Genomic DNA, 21,085 nt, shown 5'->3' with positions numbered 1-21,085 from the left:
CTCTTCTGTGGCACAGTGTGCATAGTGTAAAAAGTGAAGAAAAGCTTCTATTAAAGTCAATCAAATGCAAAATCCACCAATCAGTCAATATCAAAGAAGCACCTTCCCTTCTTGGTAGATCAGCACTTTTGCATGAAACACTCTGTCCTGTGCAAGATGACAGACGGTGTGGTCCAACAGCAGCAATTTACCAAGCTCACGGCAAAACCTTCACAACTATTCATCACTCTTAGCTAACTCCTTCTTCTTCTGTCATCAGGGAAGTCTAGGCTTTTGGTTAGAAAACTAAAATGACTGGCAACATCATTATAGGAAGAGTTTATTTAAGTGTGACAGCCAAAAGAATAGGGAACAGAGTCTAAACCACCAAAAAAGGAAAACACAAATTAGAAAACTGGAATAAAAAAGGGCAAACGCAAAAAAATTCTAAAAACAACAAAAAGCAAAAAAAAAAAATGTGAAAGACTGAAAAATGTTCAGTGAATAATGTCCAGAAGCTTTGAAGCTTTTTTTTTTTTTTTAATATTACAGACAGGGTCTCTTCCCTGGCTTAAATCTGCTGTCTGTTTTTCTGTTTTTGTTAAACATTAATTATTATTATTTTTCATGTCTTTATGTTATTCTGTTGATTTAATTAGTGAGTCTGTAATTGTCTCTATTAATGTTGCTGTATTCCTTATTTTTTTATGTGTGGAGCCCAGAGCTTGCCAATCCATTAAGTGACTAAGGTGCCTGCCTAGATTGCTATCATCAGAGGGGTGCTGTTTATGAAAGTTAAAGACACCGAAGAGGAAGGTGGTCAAACTGTAATGATACCGAGTGGGCACTGTTACCCACTGGACACTGTTTCTGAAAGTAAAGAAGCACACACTCTGTACACCAAATATGACACGCTCCATAAAGTCTACGGTACATGCAAAAATGGAAGCCATTTGTGCTACTGAAGTGGCACATGCTGGCCATCACAATGGTTGCTGAAGTCTACTAATACCTATTACGCACAAAGGAAGTCAAAGGGCAGCGACTGTCCATCCTGCCTAGGGCTCCAAATGGGCTTGGATCAGCCCTGGTGGATCCTCAGGAGATGGGGCTACCCTCACATTATTGCTGCTGGATTCTCCCTCTGGTCATAAGACTGAGAGCAGAAGAGAAATGCAGTAGCAGTTTATTGAGATAGCATTGGAATTGTAAAGATCATTATTTCTGTTTTGGTGATTTTCTGGCTTTATTTTCTGAAAAACTGTCTTTGGATTGTGTATTGAAACTTGTTTGCTATGCATTGCCTTTTTAAGCAAATCCTTTTATATTTGTCATTCTCATTTTCACTTATATTTCTATTTTTCTTAATAAATCTCTCAATTACCAAAGATTCCTTGTTTGCCCTTTTGTGCAAGCCAGGTGTTTACAACAACCCTCCTCCTTGTGGGGCTTTTGCTTTATTTTGGGACATTTCTAGTTGTTTTGCAAGCTGTCTTTGTGTGGGACCTGTTAGGATGGAAGCCGGCAGTTATCAGTAAGGAGTAGTTTAATTGGTGTGAACCTGTTCTGGGCTGGACTGTTGTGTGGCTAAATCTGGAAGCCTCATACCCATTTTGTTATGTTTGAGAGTCCACATCACAACACCGTTTAAGTATAACAGCAATAAGTCTGAAAAGGTGACTACCATGTAATTGCAATTGCCAAGCAACTACCAGTAAGAGACATGGTCAGAGAAAAACAGTGAGGCTGAAGGGCATATCCAATACTGAAGCATAAAAGAAATGATAGTTTGAAGAAAGTGATTTCAGAAAATGAATGGCTTGTTTAAATTCTATAATACTATAAAGGAGTTCTGGTTTTGTTTTTAAATTAGAGTCACAACTCCAAAAATGCAGAACATAGCATATCAAAATTATCTTTACAAAGTTATCTTTACACAGCTGACTCACCAAGAAAAGAAAAATATGTTTGTATGTTTAAAAGATGGTTCCACACACCTTCCATAAATAATGCATATGAATTGAAAATGTTATTCATTGCTTTAGAAAACTGCTGAAACAAAGACCTTGCAGTTGTCTGATGATAAGATACACAGATTCTCCTTTTTAATAAAGTAAGTAGCCATTATTAAGTATCAACCCTTGACAGAAGAATTATTATACTGCATACCAGTTGTCATGAGCAGACAGTCTCTTAATAGGTTCAGCAAATTAAAAAAAAAAGTATGTTACGGTAAAAGAATTTCATTCATGTATTATAAGTATAGTTCAGAAAGGATGAGAAATTAGGAGTGTTTTAAATGAGATGGAACAAGCAAGTTAGCTAAGTGGACCAATTGCATGATGTTAGTTGGACTAGCTGCTACAATGGAGGCACAGACTTAATGATTGAGACTCGGCAATGCAAATATGGTAATGGCAAGCAAGTAAATAAAATATGTACCTGATGAACTGAAGAACATTGCTTCTATACTGGTTAAACACTGAGCACAAAGTATGAAAAAGTCTTAAGATTAATATATCGCCTTTAACTGTATGGAATAGAAACTTAGAAAGAACATATAGGATTATACAGGCTTTGTTAAAAACATGTGCTTGTGAAAATATGCCTAGAATATTATGCTCAATATTTGCGATTATCTTGCTGCCACACAATTGCCATTTGCCTCCAATTTTAAATGCATATAGTTAAAGTTTCTTTGAGTGTCTGGCCATATGTGGGTGACACGTGGGAGTAAACAAAAGCTGTAAGTAGCTTGTTTTAAAGATGAGACTGATGTTAAGACAACAGATGATTAAGAAAGGTGAGAGCACAGAACATGCAAAAATGGTGCCGCCAAAGGAAAAGTTCAGATTGCAGCAAAACAGATATGAAGACAAAGCAAAAGAAGAAAAAAAACAACGACTGATGTGATTAGGATTAGAAAATATTAGAGAATGAAAATAAAAAGACAGCAGGAAAAAATAAAAAAGGCTCACAAATCAAGTGCCAGGTGTCACACACGTGCGCATGGGAGGCAGCTAAAGGGCTTGAGTGACGGCAGTTCTGAGGCATGCCGGGATGTGGCAGAGTGCACTGACTCTTTTTCTCTCTTTCCTGTAGACCATTCCCGGGAGATTCCATCTGGCTCTCTTGACGTCACTTCCGGGACCGAGCCAATGGAAGGAGACCTTACCGGCTCCGGCCCCTGTGATGTCACGTCCAGGCTCGAACCAATGGCTAAAGAACATGGGCCTGATCCTTATGACCTCACTTCCTGTCTTCCCCTTTAAAAGCCTTCCCCTTTTCCCTATTTGTCAGTCTTGTTTTGGACTCAGTTGTATGTACATCAGTGCTGATTATTTCATAAAAAACGACTTTGCAGCCAGGATACCAGATTATACGGGTGGCTGCCCCAAACCTTTATCTGAGTATGTCTCATTATTGTGACACAGGTCAGTGCCACCAGCTGATTGACATGGCAATCAGGAGAAAATTGAAATGTTTGGACATCCGAGCTAGAAGTGCTTCACCCTTTTAACTCTTTGCAGTGCCTCTTTTTTCCAAATCTATTTTCAGTATATTTTTAAATCATGCCATTTTCCATGTATGTATCTTTAAGATTATTCTAGCATGAGAAAGAAACATTTCATGGTAGCAAATTCAAGGTCAGCTTTGCTAAAAAATCTTTTTATGAATGTTAGCTATGCATCAACCAGCCTTGTCCTTGTCGACAGCCAGTGAGGATAATAGGGACAATTTACCTCTACCCTGTCTCATTCTCTCTTTTTCTCAGTATTGTCTATGTAGGTTCAAATTTCTTTTTCAATTTTACAACTTACCAGCAGAATGTATCTGACTGGCAAAAGTTAATCTCTTTGGATTTTCAACAGGAACAATGTGTTCAACCGGGACGAATGGCCTAGCTGAAGATAACATGAATGTCCTCTGTTAAATCAAAGGACTGCTGCTGTGGAGGTGCTGATCAGGCTGAAGGAGGGAGTGCAGGAGATGAAAACAGACATGGAAAAGAGATTTTTTGAGGCTAAACTAATTGAATGAATAGGTTTATTCTTCTTAAACCTCCCTTATAAAGGTTCTATAAAAGAGTCGACAGAAGAGCTGCCGGGCTTACAAAATGAGTTATAAGCAAACTCTGACAAAGCTAAATCTTTTCACTTTAAGTCAGCAAGATCTCTTGCATGTGAATTTAAAGCTTTGGACTGCCACTACTAAAAGTATTGCTTCCCATTACGATTGTTACTTACTGTCTTTTCCTGTCCTCATTTAGTGGTCAGAAAGCCACTGCAATGTGTGATTTCTATTTTTTGCCATACATTTTTTTTTTCTTTTTGTTTTGTTCCGTAGAGTTAGCTCCCTTGATTGTATCTAATTAACAAAGAGCACAGGGTGTAAATTTCAATGAATTCTGAGGAGGAGCAGCTGCATCAATGACATTTCCATTCGCATGATCATTAGTGAGGAACTGCTTAACTATCCAAAACATTAAAAAATTAGGAAGCAATATTGCACAATCAGTAACACTAAGTCACACTTTTAAATCCTGGTAGAAAGTGAAAAAAAAAAACATGATAAAAGTTGAAGTGGAATGAGAGATCAGAGCTGGGAAACTGGATTAGATTCCCAGCACTTCGTATTTTCACCAGTGTCTATGCAGGCATCCTCAGTGTGTTCTGATTTCCTCCAGCATCTCAAACATGTGTGTTTGGTCAAAATGTTACCAGTATAAGAGCTAATGGAAATGTGATGAGTGAGCCTTGTGATGAACTGGTATCCAGTCCTGTGCTGGATCCTGTTTTAAATTCAAGACCTTGTATTAACTAGGACTGAAATAAAGAAACATAAAGAAAACGGCACAGAGCAATATGTCTAATTTATATTGACTTAGTGGGAAAGCAGACGTTGGTGGGAAAACCTGTGCCCCTCCCCCTGCAGCCCACCTTAGGCTTATTTTAATACCACTGATTTATGGTCACACTAGTTCCATGAAAAAAGTAGCAAATTGTTAAAAAGTTAGCTTGAGCTTGAAGAAACAGGTCTGTGAATATTTTATCAGGAAAGTGCAAATTTTGTTTTTTCTATTAAAAAGAGATCAAAGTAATACAACACCCAAAAATAATCATATAACTGATTTGTTACTTACCCCATGTTGTTTATAGTAATTACTGAGAAAAAATTTTAATCTCATGTTTTTATGGAGAACAGAGATAACAATATTCCCAACACAACAGGTTTCTATGGGGACCATGCTGAACAAACAGCAAACAATATCAAAATGTCCATGAAAAAAATCTCATCTTACTTTTACTGCATAATTCAAATGCCAGATATCCAAGTGTATGCTTAAAATATCTCAAACACATTTATTTTTGTTAAGATATTTTTAAATAAACCACCTCTGGAAAATCTTCTTGTGAATGACTTGGGAATGTGTTCAAATGGGATTGAGCCTTCTGAATCATAGAATTGCCTCTCCTTTAATTCATTGGTTGTTAAGCCACAACAGCATATTTCTGGGTTTTTCAAAGATAGTTTGTGAAACTCCACCACTGAATTGACCTTCGGCTTATTGATGCACCTTGGATATGCTCAAATATGCAGCATAACTTCCACCTGATAATGTTTAAACTCGCTTTTCTTTCCTATTCGTTCACCCCTCTCTCTGCAATGTTTATATGACATGAAGTGTCACCATTTCCACTGGTGTCCTCAAGTATGTGATTCCCCACTAAGCAGAAAGAATTCGACTGGATCTACAAATGCTTTTACCAGTTTAGAAGACCTAAATTAGGCCCCTATGCAGTCTCCTCTGCTTGAGACTAAAGCGTTTTATAAATTCTCTGAGTCTGTCACAGTAGGACATGTCCCTAAAGTCATAGGATACACCTCATTGCTGTCCTCTGCACAACTTCAAGTGGAGCTATGTCTTTTTTGTAGTGTAATGACCAAAAGTGTACACAATACTCCAGATGCAGTCTGACTTATGCATTATTTAGTTGAGCAAAACAACTCCCAATACTTAAATTCAACAGTTTTTACTATATAACCGAAGATCTACTTGACTTTTTAATCGCTTCTGTGCAATGGTTAGGTAATGAAAGTGTTGTCTCGATATAAACTTCTAAATCCTTTTCAGAAATGGCTTTCTTTAGGACAGTGTCTTTCATCTTGTATTTATAACCAATATTCCTTTTACCCAGTTTGCAAAATTGTGATTTCAGATGTTTAGCTAACAAAATATTGATTAATTTAAAGCTTCTTCTCATTTTTCATTCATCTAACCTGCCTTTTACATATCAAGTTATCGTGGAGCTGGAGTCTATGAAGGCAAAAATGGGTGCAAAGGATGAATCCACCCCGGGGCGATTACCAGTCCATCACCGAGAACACTCATTCACACACCCACAGCCAACCACTGTGGGCTAATTTAAAGTCAGCTTATAAGTACATTTTTCAGGATTTGGTAGGAAACCAGATAGACATGAGGTGAATGTACAGACTCCACACAGGAAGTGACCAGGTCAAGATACGAACCCTGTCTCCTGTGCCATCATGTATAAAAATAGCTCAATTCCAAATAACAACCTAGTAGAGCAGAGGTTCCTAAACTTTTTTTCTCGCAACCCAATTTTGCCTATCTTGCATCTTCGTGACTCATAATCACTGCAGAACAGCAAACTATCCTACTTGGGATCAGTGGGGCCCTTGGAGAGTAGATGCCAATCATCATCTAGGAGGTTTGTTTTAGAGATGCAAGCAGCAACCCATAGTGAGGCTATCCGCATTCAGTACAATTGTGATTCACGACTCAGCATGACCCAATTATAGACATGAACCTGTTGTTTAAGAAAACATTGTTGTACAGAATATGAAATGAAACTTAGGTTTCACTAGCTGTAAGGAAGTGGTGCTAAATTTGTAAAAGTGAAAACAAATACTGATTAAAATAAATTAAAAGAACCATCAAGGTAGCACTAGGCATATAATTATAAGAACAAGATCAAAAAATACTATTTTTTCTGTTTCTGTTTCTGACAAGAACAGGTTAAATTTGCAGCCTAGTGTGTGTCTTCCAAAGAAGAATGTAACACAAGTGCCAAAGCTTACACATCAGCCCACCAAACATGTGCTGATCAAAAACTAAAAATAAATATAGTAATTTTAACTAGAATATTCACACCGCAAGAAAGCTGAAGAAATTCAACTAGTGCAAAATCTTACGGACTGCCTTCAATTTTCTCTTGTGGTTACCATGCACTTTCAGTGTATGAGGGGACATAAATCACCAGAGGTTTTTAGCTTCTGCTCCACAATACATATTGACTCCATTGTTTTAAACTTTTGCCTCTTTATTTGGTGTAAACTGAATTCCCATCCTAAATATTACTTTTTTAAAAACGCAGTGAATCTTGGGCTGTTTCTTTCTCTGATAATCAATTCCAGCATTCAGAGAAATCCCAAATGAGTTTTTATGCAATCAGTTAGCAGTGAATTGAAGAAATGTGGCAGAGCTTTAAAGTGACGAGTTCTTCTTTCTTCTTACCGTGTTGCTACACCACCATTCACCATCGGTGAGTGCATGCAATCGCTGTCTAGTTAGCAGCAGCCAGGTTTTCTTCACTACATTGCTGTTGTATGGATGGGCAGTGAAGTAGGTGCTCCATCACTTGATGACATTTGCACATTTGCATTTTTAAGGCCCCACTTTCAAGTCTTGAATTGTGACCTGCCAACTCTAGTTCATAATCTATTCAAGGCCTTCCATATCGTTCAGTTGTGGTTGATACAAGCAGGCAGTCTTTCATCCACAGTTCACCATATGGTGGTGTCCGTTGTTATTGGTGGAGTCGCCCTGGTTGTCAGAAAACTCTTCTGGGATTTCAGTGGTTGTCTTGGAGGTTCATGTTGGTATAGCAGGTGTTGTGGGTTCATTACTAGGTTTTACCCTTCCACCTGGCTCATTACTGTCCATCTGCTATCTGGAGGTGCAGTTCCACAGGGAGCCAGCAGCAATGGGTGCAAACCTTGACAGCACAGCAGTCCATCATAGTGGTGACTCAAGCACACAAGTAACATATCAACCTGCCTTTGGATTGTAGGACTCATGAGAACAGGAAGAAGTCCATACATTTAAGCCACCTTGATGGGTCCAAGCAATGTGGCTTATATATATATATATATATATATATATATATATATATATATATATATATATATATATATATATATATATATATATGCATATATACAGAGAGAGAGAGAGAGATTTCCTGCACAGCAGTAAGCATTCTTCGCATTGTATTTTGAAGGAGAAGCAATATAGTACCTGTACATTGTAGACATAAGTTCTTTTGGAAATAGACTTGAATTCCAGTTGAATTCTATTTTTGAGTTGTTTGGTAAAAAGCTGCAGTTCTGAGTGCTGTTAAGCAATGATCAATTACATAACATCCACACCATTTACAAAAAAAACAGGTTTGTGAAAATGGCTTTGCTTTGCACATAATACTAAACAACAATGAACACAGAAACTGGCTTCACACTCTAAACATATAAGATATTGTTAGGTTTAGGTTAATGTTTATTGTCATATACAGTATGCATAGTGCATATCTAATGTCTGGGTGGCAGGGACTAGAAACAGGACAAAAAATATTGCACAGTGTTGTTGTGCTGTCTAGCCCTTGAGTTGGAGTTTGCAAGGAACAAGGCACCAGAGAAAACAATGTGGACGGCATGATACAGTGACATTAGATTGAAGAGCAGACCCCATTGAAAGTTTGCATGATGTGATTCAGTGACATTTGATCGGTCCCACATGAAACTCCAAAGATGCTGTACAGTGTCAAAGTTCACACGGCTAGTGATATTCGATCAAAAGGCTCCTCACGAGACTTTGAGCAGGTGCAGCATACAAGACGAAACTAGAAGAGCACTGCTCAGAGAACTGATATAAGGTGAACGTGCAGCAAACAGTGTCCGGATATGGTCACTGAACCCATGACACTTGAACTATAAAAGTGCATGCCACGATGCTTCACAATTACACTAAGCAGTATGTACAAATCAAGCAAGGCATCGAGTCCTTTAAAAAACACATAATTCTCAATAAAGTCCAAACTGTGACTCATGGTCTTCATATTCCATATCAATAGCATTCTTTTCTAGGACTTACTCAACTGCATGTTTTCTGTTTTTGAAGAAGAAGATTGCATTTCCCTAGTGAAAACTTCAAGTCTTATTGCACATCAACCAAACAATCTGAATGCAATCTCACACAAGTTTGTGCATAATGATGCATGAGTTGTATAATCAATATATTTCCTGATCAATCATAGACATCTATTGATTACTGAAAAGGTTTGAAACTTAGCTATGTAATGGTAATGAGTCTTTCACTGCAACATAGGTGGGATACTTGATTCGTATGGCTGTGGCATGCTGCTCACTTCAGCACATACATATGCAAATCACATATTTTAGTAATGAAAGAGAACAGACAACATGGAAACCTATGATTTATTTAAAACAAGACATCCTTGTCCTGCCCGGGATTTGTTTCCTGCCTTGCGCCCTGTGTTGGCTGGGATTGGCACCAGCAGACCCCCGTGACCCTGTAGTTAGGATATAGAGGGTTGGATAATGGATGGATGGATGAAGACATCCTTGTGTATGTAAAAATGCCATTATTGCTTTGGTTTGAGTTGTAAGCTTATTGTAACATACTTAAAGTACTTTGAAATATGGTGGTGTGCTGGCAGCAGGACATTTTGTGCGTAAGTGTCTGACAATGGATACCTCCACTAAGATAAAGTATAGTGATAAGTAAAACAGACAAGTCTCAATTTTGCATTCAGTTTTGTAAAACTGACACCAAAATTAATTTTGCAGGCAATTTTACAATTGCAAAACCCAGAACTCACTAAGGAGTTTTTTGGTGGTGTAAACCAAAGTATATTGTTTCCTAAGGCCTTGTTCATACTTCTGCTCTTATCTATTTGTGAATTTCCCCTTGGGATTAATAATCTATCTATCTATCTATCTATCTATCTATCTATCTATCTATCTATCTATCTATCTATCTATCTATCTATCTATCTATCTATTTTTATTTTCTGTAGCAGTGTATTTCATATGACCAGTAAAATCAGTTTTATTTGTGACTCTCTTTTATGTCACCATGAGGAGCACATTGCACTTTTTAAAAATGTGACATGCTGCATATTTTCCACATGAAGACACACTAAAGCACACCATCATGCACATTACTTGTTTTCTCCACAGGAAAACCTGCACTGGAAGCCAACCCCACATATACAGTAAGTAGTTAGAAAGCAAACTTCCTATCCTGTTTCCAGATTCCAACAGAAGAAACTGAAGGTATGTAGTCTGTAAGAGTCATGGAGCTTCCAATTTCTTTTCTGTCTCCAATGCATCTTTAGAATTGTGATAGCCAAGTTTGTCATTATAATTGGAAAAGTGGTGGTACTAGATAATGTCTTCATTTGACAGGAAATGGGTCTGGTGATCTTTTTTTATCGCCACATATCTCAATTTAAATACTAAATGGCATGCTGATTCATGCAAAATAAATACATGTAAATGCTCCCAGACAGAACCAAACACCTTTCTTGTGTAAACTACACCTATTTTGCTGTAAGCGAGACACATGTTTCTCAATTTTTTTACATTCGTAACTACTTATGAACACTTTTAAATCACTTCATATTTTTTTTGCCTGGCAGCTCCTGACTCGAAGGTACAGAGACACCCCCACATATGATACACTGCTTCAACTTATTTTGATGTGTAATTATGCAAAAAGCAATGCCTTTGGGCCCCTCCCCATTTGGACCATATTTTGTGCAGACATTTACACACTTATGATGAGTAAATATAATGTTACTTTTTTAACACTTGACTCTTTACTGGTGGTCCTACCCCTCTAAGAGCCACTCGCAGAAGGTTAAAAATGACAAATTTCAAACATAAGCATATCATTTTAGACTATTTTCAAGTTCAGTGATTACAAATATGAAGTTATTTTTGATCCTTTGCTAGGTATCTATCTTATCACAAGGTGAAAAAATTACAAATTTTTATTAGAATTGACAATATTTAGATTTTAAACATGTAAACTAAAACATACATTTTAATATTTCAAATATTTCAGGCAACTTTTCTTGTTTATTATGTACTCTTACCTCATGAAGCAAATCATTACATTTCTAATAAAAAACCCTGAATGAGAGTGGCTTACTCTAATTCAGACTTTTTCAAAGTAAAACACAGAGTTTCACTGCAAATTTAGTTTTGCACTAATCCTGTTGCTTAGCACTAAAAATGCACCACATCACCTTTTCTGCCAAAACCGACTATGAACTCTCAATGAATTCTGTTTACTGGGACTTTTGTTCTCCCTCCTCTTTGATATCAACTGACCATATTTTAAATTATAATGTTAATAAGCTTTTAACTGGCATGATTTGCTTATGATAATCACTGAAATTGATATACTTTGTTGTGTGTTACAATAATGTTTATTATGACCAGTAAGGGGCGTTGCACCATCCCAAACCCCAAACACAACCACAATGACACAAGTCCCTGTAGAAATAAAAAGATTTATTAATAAAAATACCTTACAAAAAGGTTTCTTATATGCTGAGTAGCCACTAAAGCTGTCTGTTCCTCCACTCCTCCTAAGTAAATGTTGCCCAGCTACTCTCCATACTCCGCCTCGCCTGGATGAGGTCTATTGGTTTCCTATATCTTAGACCTGGGAGTACTTCCTGTGCTAAGGCATAGTCCGATGGAAACACTTTACGGTCGAGTGGAAGTTCCCCAAGAATAGGGATCACAAATTCACACGGCACCCTCTGGCAGCACCCCTGGAACCCAACAAAGCTGCCCCAAGGGACTACAGCTGTCTCCTTCTATCATACTTGTTTCCTGGTTGGGAATGGCTTCTTGATCCAACCCTGCCAGGACACCAGTATACCCAGTTCTAAACTGGCATTTTCTGCCATCTTCCTGACTAAGGCCAGGAATACCCTGTGTTTTTTTCTTGAGCTACCAACAGGCTGGTCTCCCATGTGCGCTGTTCTTTATAGTATGTTTATATACTCTATGTTAATGTTGCATGCTTGTAATTTACTGTTAATATGCTATTGTAAATATGTGCAAACATTCTGAATCTGTACTCATTAAAGAGCATTATGCAAAAATAATTTGAATTGAAATACTAGTTAATCCTAGAGAATAAGTAACTAATAACTGGCAATTCCCAATTCAAGCATCCTTTGTGAATAAGACCCTAATTTCATCTCTGCTGTTCAGCGTCTCCTTATGATATTGTTAGGTTAGGTTAGGTTTCTTTATTTAGTCATGTTTACACAGGAAAACATGAAATTTGCCTTCTCAGTTGCATCTAATAACAGGTAACAGACAGAATGAAATAAAACAGACAAATAGAAATAAGAAAGGTTAAGGTAAGGCAGTTAGATAAAACATATTTATACCAAAAAAAAAAAAAAAGGTAACAGGATATATATCAAAACCTTAAACATTATCTCCAATATTTCTTATTGAAAAGTCGTATGGCACTAGGAAGAAAGGAGTTTCTGGAGCGATTTGTGTGGGTTTTCAAAGCAACTATCCTTCCTGATTTACTGAAGTTTAGTTCTACATGTAATGGATGTCTGTCATCAGTTGAGATGATTTCCAGTTTCTTTAGCATTGCCCTCTGACACACACTAGTCAAATCATCTACATCAGCCCCAATAACTTTAGCTGCATACTTCGTAATCTGCTGGAGCTTTTTTGAGTTTTGGTTTGTCAGACTATTAAACCAGGCAATGAAACTGAAAGTGATCACGGACTGGATCATACTACGATAGAAGGACAACATGAGGTCCTTGTCTACTTTAAATAGTTTGAGTTTATGGAGGAGAAATAAGCGCTGGTTGCATTTAGAAAATAATTTTTTTGTATTTGTATTCCAGTTAAGATTGTTATCTAGGTAAGTTCCTAAGTATTTATATTCATTCACTATTTCTACCTCCTCTCCCAGAACTACAATAGGTGAACATACAGATTTCTGTCTCTTAAAATCAAATATCATTTCTTTGGTCTTTTATTGTGTCCCTTCGTCAAATGACAAACTATTAAATGCAGCACTTAGTCAAGAACAATGGTTTATTTTCATGTTGCAATTAAGTATATCATTTATGGCAGTAAATATTGTCATACAGTGCGTATGGGAGACAGTTTAAAGCCTTGAATAATTGTAATTATCTGCTGGACCAGGGGTTGATGCTGTCACCTAACAATTTCTCTCTTTCCTCCTCTGTAGACCTACAGAAGGAAATCTCCCCTAACGGCCACACTTCTCATTCCAGCTCTTTTGACCTCACTTCCTGTCCTAGCTCTGCTGACCTCACTTCCTGTCTCAATGCCATATAACAGCCATCTTGTCCATTCTTAATCAGTTCATCCCTGAGCTCAGTCTGAAAAGAGTTTGTCTATTCACTTTTTTTTGCTTGCCAAATTACAAGTATACAGGGCATATTATTTGATGTTATCTAAACATCAAATAAGATTGTAGGTCATACTAAAAGTAATTACACTTGTAATAGGTTTAAATTTAACATGTTTCATTATTTTTTTTTGTAACCCAAAAATATTTTTGATCATTATAAATAATGAGCAAGACTGTGACAAAATTAATTGGCAGCAATGCATTTGAAAAAGCAGATTGTATGATCACACTAATATACTTGTAAATTGACTAGGCAAGAGAAGGTTATCTTATATTAACAAGAGAAGGCCACTAGTGTGACATTTGACTCTCTTACAGTGCAGAAAGCAAAATCTTTTTAACTAAAATTGAGAAATGCAAATAAGTAAAATTACAATGATGGGTGGAGTAATGACTCCTTGTTCTCTAATCATCACAGTACACCTTTTCAGTTATACAGATAGCAGGAAATCTAGGAATAAAGATAAGCTCCACATTTGGAATGATGTAACCTGTTACTCAATTGCTGTCCTACTGGTTTCAATGTGGTACAGCCTGATCACGCTTTGTGTTCAACAAGCATTAATGTAAAAGCTGTTGGGATTGCTTTGTTATGATACAAACACACCATTCGAGGTTTAGTTACATCTTTCATAAATCATGCAATGCACCATGTACAGCAGTTTGCTGTTTATTTAGAAAACAAAAGCTGCAAACAGCAGCAGTAAAAGTAAATATCATGGGATAAAGGAATTCCTGCTGCCAAAGTTCTAGTTTCATTTTAACTAAAGCAAGCACATGCCATTTTAAAAAAGGCCTAGTTTTACCACTAGGGCTTCTTTTCATGAAAGCGATCAGCCCAGTTGGTTTCAAAATCACACATTCTCACTGTGACTGAGCAGTTGGCCAATTTTTGATTTCATTTTATGTAATGCATGCATGTGTCGGGTGTGGCCTGGTACAGCAATCTGTCACTACAAACTGCCTTTCAGCCAGGCAACATAGAGATTATTAGCTTGCAGTCAAAATATTGTTGCCAGCAAGAGCACACGCTGGAAACGAGAGTGAACAGGCATTAAAGGATAATGCAATAATTAAGGTTACTTGGTGCAGTAACCTACACACCTCTCTTAGTAAATCAATTTTATTAAAAACTGTTTATTAGATGGTTCATCTGAACTGCTTACTGTCTGCTTCATTTATTCCTGACGGCTTAATGCTACAAAGAGTATACGTGTTTTACATAAGATGAGTAAACCAGCACCCCACCCTGGCAATAAAGCATCGGCCTGACAGGTTCTTCTTCAATTATGCAAGACACAGGTGGCTATTTTTATTTACACCAGATATTCTTTGTGAAAATTCAATTTTTATTGCAAAGGATCACTCAAATAAGATTAAAAAAATGGCTCGCCTTAGCAAGTAACTCAAGCAGTATTAACAACACAGACAGGGCACTGATGGTAAGCCAGAAGTGGAAGAAGATGAATGGCACTGACAGACAAGATTGTTTGGGAATTTGTCTTTGGCTCTGTATAATTCTATGACCTTTGGTCAACAAGGAATATCTGGCTGCCATGGCATTAACATCTTGGTTTCAAATTGTATTGATGGTGTGACACTGCCAACAGCTCACTGCAAAATTTGGCTCAACAAGCAAACTGTTTTTGGCTCCCTTTTGGCACAAGCAATAATTGGTTCAATAATGGCAAGCTGCCTGGATGGTAAAGTTGATTCACCTCCCTTCAATGAAAAATAAGGGAAATAAAGTAAAACATAATCCCAGTCATTGATCAGCTTCTCCTCATGCCAAAAGAACAGTCAAGAAGAAAGGAAATAGGAAGCTTCAAGCATTGCTTGAATGATTTGACACGCATCACATGATCCTGTGACAAGTATATTAGCATTCTGTGTTCCAAAGACTTCAAAAGGCAAATTATCTTCTCATTTCTTACTTACTAGAGAAGACTGAAAATGATGGCATGTTTATTAGTTTATCAGTCTCATCATAATAAATGTAGGATGTCTGATGTAGTGATGAGCGAACTCCACTGAATTCACTTTGCCTTCAGTTTGCCAAAATTGTGGAAGATTTTGGGCACTTCACTGAACTCAGCAAAATGCATTAAACTGAACTACAGGTAAAATTCTGTTACAACCAACATCCAGGGACCTAAAAAATATTTTGTTGTAATGAAAAATTTGTTGTAATGAGATTCTGTATTTGTCAGCTTCTGTCACAGTGATTTTAATCTTCCCCTGTCTACAAGTTATGCTGATGATAATTTTTCTCAGAATTTCCTTGCAATAATACACTTTCAGGGTGCAAATGATGCCCAAACCCAATCGCTGAAGCACTGCTGTACAATTGGGTGGGAGGAATTCAACACGAACATTATCTAAATGCGGAAGCATGTTGTGGGCAGCACAGTTATCAATCAAACCCCAAACGGGAACGTCACGCTGAAGTGCGTCCCGAAATGCAATTGCCACGTCTGTGTAAGATTGTTTGTCCATTGCCAGGGCAACAGCAGGCTCACAGCGGTGCAGTGAGGCGCCACAGAAGCAAATCCTAAAAGATCGGGGTTGTGCTATAAGTCCCTGTCTGAGGCTGAGTCTCAGTACTTTAGAAACACCAGCTTGATTCAGCTTGATACAGGAACAGCACGGTTAATTATTGTAGCAGGATCTGCCACTCCTCTATACACAGCAGTCAGGTACGATTGTGACCAGGTTAGTGGCCAAGTAATCCTGCTCCCTGCATTTACAATGTTCCTTGATTTCACCAATCGAGACCTTTTCTGTTTGCTATGGCAGAGAGACACAGCGGAGCTGTGAGCCTGCTGTTGCCCTGGCAACAGATAAACAGTCTTCCACAGACTCAGTGGTCGCACTTTGGGATGCTCTTCCACGTGTTGTCCATTTTGGGGAGGTCCCAAGAGAGTTTAGAAACCTCACATTTTCTTGAATGAGTGCCGTATTAATAGGAATGTTTCTTGAACGAGCATCACTGAACCACATAAAAACGGCCTTGTCAGCGTCTTCAAATGCAGCAGTTCACATACGTTTGCAACCCGAGATTTTTTTTCTTTTTTTGCTCGGCCTTTCAATAAAATTGATAGTGTCGATGGCAAAATTCCAAATTCACTGGCAATGTCTTTTTTCTTTTTGCCGCAATCAAGAGCTGCAAAAATGTAAAGGTTATTTTTCTAATATGAACTGTTATCGTTTTTTTGTGTCTGCCATTTCTATAGGAGGGTGACATTGAGTTAAATTCCAATGGATGTTTTTCAAATGTTGACAAGCAATAAGCAAAAGGTATCACTGAAAACCACCGAAAACAAACACAACAACAAACAAAAAAAAAAAAACTATGAGGAAAGTTTGAAGAAGGAAAAAATTTACAATGTTTCTGTTTGGGGATCGTTGTGCAAAACTGAGCTGCGACCACAGAACTAGCTGCTCTGTGGATGATTCATTCAAGCATTTCAAGGTCACTTCGTTGTAATGAAAGTATCTGCTGAATGTACTTTGTAGTAACAAGATTTCTATAGACTCATGTCATATGGGGAAACTGTCGGGACCATAAAAATACTTTGTTGTAATGAAAATTTTGCTGTAAAGATATTCATTGTAATGCAGTTTTACCTGTAGTTCTGATTGGAATATAATTATTTAATGGTCTTTTCAGTGCGCCTGATGGCTCAGGAAATATCTACCAATTATGCCAGACCAATCATTGTGACAAAAAATGTGACCTGAGATGTGATTTTGCAGTACTTACCATTGCACTACTGTGATAAAATTAATTAAATTAAATATCAAAACAGTAAAATTTCTTGCAGACAGTGACAGGCAGGAAGCATGCAAAATACTAAAGCTTGCCCCCCACGGATTCAATAGCAGGTACTCACCCCTCTCAAAACCAAAAAGTACATCTGATTTTTTTTCCTGACACTTTTGCTCACACACTGCCACTGCCACTGCCACCAAAAAACTGCAACAGTAAAGCATGTATATTCTTCACTCCTTCCTGTTTGCGTCAACTGTACAGCACACTGGGTAATATTACTACAGGAATAGACTGGAATATTAAACATGGGTCACATACAAGTCCATACAAAAAGATATAACCTTTGAAACATAAATACAATGACACATTGTCAGTTTCCTTCTGTGTGCGCACTTTATGTTGTGGCGTGTAGCTGGGGGTGGTACCCAGCCAGGACGCTCAGGAGGACCAGAGGAGGGCTTACGCCTCCTCCAGACCACGAGGGGGTGACCGCCCTGGTTGCTCTGGGGGCCACGGGTAGAGGGCTTTGAAGCTCAACCCTGTAGGGGCCGGTGGTCACCGCCAAGGTGTGCCCCAATGCCTGGAGAGCCCTGGACCTCAGCACTTCCACCACACCCGGAAGTGCTGGGGGGAAGAAAAGAAGGGACACCCGGAGTGCTTCCGGGGATGCAGCCGGCACTTCCACCACACTGGGGCGTATCGGTGGAGGATTGCCGGAAGACACCTGGAGCACATCCGGGTGCTTATAAAAGGGGCGCCTCCCTTCATTGAGGGCTGGAGTCGGGTGAGGAGAAGGACAAAGCGTGGAGGAGAACAGTGGAGGCGGCCAGAAGAGTGAGGCATTCAGAGAGTGAGAGGCCTGGACTTTGGGGGAGTCTTGGGGGTTTGTGTGTGCACTTTTTGACTTTTGTAAATATTAACTGTAAAATAAATGTGTGGTAGTGCTTTATAACATGTCTTCCTGTCTGTGTCCAAGGCTCGTTCTACAATGTTTAACGGCATTCTCACATTTTCTGCTGTTAGCCCACTTCCAGTGTTATATACTTGGGGGGGGGGGGGGGGGGGGGGGGGGGGTGCTGTCCCATCCAATATTGGTTGCTATAGCTTTCTAATGCTGGATGGCAGCAACCAATACCAAAATGGCCATGAAAAAATCTCATGTTACTCATGCCGTTATCATCCAGTCAAATGCTTACAACTCTCAAACTCATGTGTTTTTACTAAAATATTATTAAACAAATCACTTTCAGAAAATTCCCTTGTGAGCTAAAATAGATTATGCTCAGACTTAACCCAAGCATTTGAACTGAAGATACAGCTCTCCATGTTACCCACTGCTCACAAGTCCAGCCCAGTAACAGCTTATTCATTGGCTGCCATTTTGAGTTTAATTTGATATTGATAATGTAAAGTTCACTGAAGGACAAGAACAACTGAAGATTAAAAGTTAAAGAAAATCAAGTGATAACATCAACAAGCAGAAGGTCAGTTTACTGGTGAAGCTGAACAGCCTGCTTCTAAATAATCCCAGTTGTGGAAATTAATATTAATGTCATAATGAGAGGTGGGTCTATCAATTAAATGCTTGTTCATGTTTGAGTGCATTCCATTTAAATGTGACTTACTTACCAATATTTTAGTAAAAATACACTTGTTTTGGATGTTGTGAGCATATGACTGGATAACTTGACATGTGGATTATACAAAACAAGTAATGTGAGATTTTTTTCTTGGATTTTTATTATTATGTTTTGATATTGTTTCCTGTTGTTCAATGTTGACCACCATTGACTTATATTGCATGAGAAACTCTTCTATCTGCTTGAAAACATGAGATAAAAATATTTTGTTTCATCACTATAAACAATATGGGTTAAGCAACATATAAAAACATACATTTTGGTTGTATATTGCTTTAACATTATCTAGACATGGATTTTGTAACATTTTATGTGCTGCCCAGCTCTAATCCAAAGTTTATTACAGACTATGGTAGTACAGTATGTATATACACCATTGCTCTGTGATAATGAACTAACATAATAATACATTTTTTCCCCTCGCTCTTTTTTAAATAAATTTTATTTAATTCCAGAAATATGCATTGCAATGCAAATCTTATAATAATTGAACACACATTGCCATAAACAAAAAGTCCAATCAGCAATACAATCAATTCCAGATATCAGAGATAGAGTCTTATTCTAATATTGTCATGTGCTGTGCTATTGATTTTGTTCTACTAAATATCTGTCCTTGTGTATATGCAAAGCATTGCATTTTCCAGCTATAACTCATTATTCTGATGGCGCCAGTAGCTGGGCAAGAACAACACACCTAACCCTACTATTCTATTTGCATACAAGTTCAGCAGAATGTGACTATTGGAGAGGCAGAGCAAGTATACTGTACATGCTTCTTCTTGACTGACAACAAGAATTCATCCATCCATCCGTTTTCTGATCCTGCTATGCTAACACTGGCGACATAAACTCTCAAGGCATTAATACCACTCACTTCACTGCACCCGCCTGATTATTATTGCACTTGAATGTGGTTTATTGCATTTTATATTGAATGTATAACATAAAGATCAATTGCCTGCATTATGAGTGACGCTGGGGAGCAATGATCAACACTGCTGCTTCACAAACCCAGGATCTTCGATTCTTATCCTGTAACTGTGTTCTGTGTAGAGTCTGGATGATCTTTCTATGTCTGCTTTGGGTTTTCTTCATGTGCTCCAGTTTTTCTCTCACATCCTCAAAAGAAAGCTTTCTTCAACAAGCACTATGTACTGTCATTATGCAGGTTGTAACATTCATTTTGGTACTTGGCAGGAAAATTAGTGAACTGCTAGTTAGTTTAATGTGGGCTCTATGTCTAGCTTGTCCCTAGCTGCCCCTTAGGTAAGCCCCACCAATGACCCTGAATTGGACTGGGCAAATTTGAGAGTGTTACAATATTTTTATAAGTATTTTGATAGGTAATTAAAAGCAACATTATGTAATTGAAGGAATCAAACAAAACACTGAGCATAACAAGAAAGTGTCACTATATATGTAGGCACGGCAGCCATCCAATTTCTGAGCTTGTTAATTCTAACACAAGGTTGCAAAGAACTAGTTCCTACCCCAGCAGTTTAGGTACAAGGCAGGAGAAGAATTTTGATGATTAACAAAAAAGATGCCCACCTAGGAGGACTTCATAATAATGTGGGATTTGGAAAATACATTTTTTACTTGATTAATTAATTATAAGTTTGGCCTTTGGCAATACAAGTAATTAACCAAATACTTCGGCAAGGCTCCTACTTTTATTTTCCTTGACTTTCTCTGTTGTAGGAAGCGGGTCTCTGGCCTTTAAACTAATATTAACTTAATTGAGCCACTCTCGTTTTAGGAAACAGAATAATAAAATTTATTAAAAAACACAGGATTATAAAAGAATTATATATGCAAGTATATATGTTGACCTACAAGACTGGATGCAGACAGACTAGACAAACGTGTAACATATAAGATGGATGTTTGCTGGGATTTACAGTTCTAGTTTATCTTGGCACAGATAAATAGTTTTACAAAACCAAGTCTTTATAGATGATGTCCAGTGTTGTGGAGGTATTGTTTTGTTGCTGCTCCAGGTTCAAGTGGAGGATTCTTCACGAATTGGAGTGTACTCTTTCTCTTTGCTGTGTGATCCTGCTCAGTACTGTGCAGCTTCTTCCACAGCTTGCCTTCTGCTGTCTTTTGCCACTTTATAGGGTTATAGCATTATTCTTTATAGCCTCTATA

The 21,085-nt window shown here is 37.9% G+C and overlaps 2 protein-coding genes across 2 annotated transcripts in view; one reads left to right on the top strand and one right to left on the bottom strand.

The window, feature by feature from the left end:
• LOC114658415 (cadherin-4-like) overlaps positions 1-12,418 on the top strand; it is a 2,147,065-nt gene extending 2,134,647 nt beyond the window's left edge. The window contains exon 18 of the transcript XR_007936098.1: positions 12,351-12,418. The gene's annotated coding sequence lies outside the window, so the exon portion shown is untranslated. The remainder of the gene's footprint in view (positions 1-12,350) is intronic.
• xkr7b (XK, Kell blood group complex subunit-related family, member 7b) overlaps positions 1-21,085 on the bottom strand; it is a 640,468-nt gene that overhangs the window by 167,195 nt on the left and 452,188 nt on the right. The window lies entirely within an intron of this gene.

Source organism: Erpetoichthys calabaricus, chromosome 10, assembly GCF_900747795.2.
Source record: "Erpetoichthys calabaricus chromosome 10, fErpCal1.3, whole genome shotgun sequence".
Taxonomy (NCBI): domain Eukaryota; kingdom Metazoa; phylum Chordata; class Cladistia; order Polypteriformes; family Polypteridae; genus Erpetoichthys; species Erpetoichthys calabaricus.
This window is presented reverse-complemented; position numbering and strand designations above follow the sequence as displayed.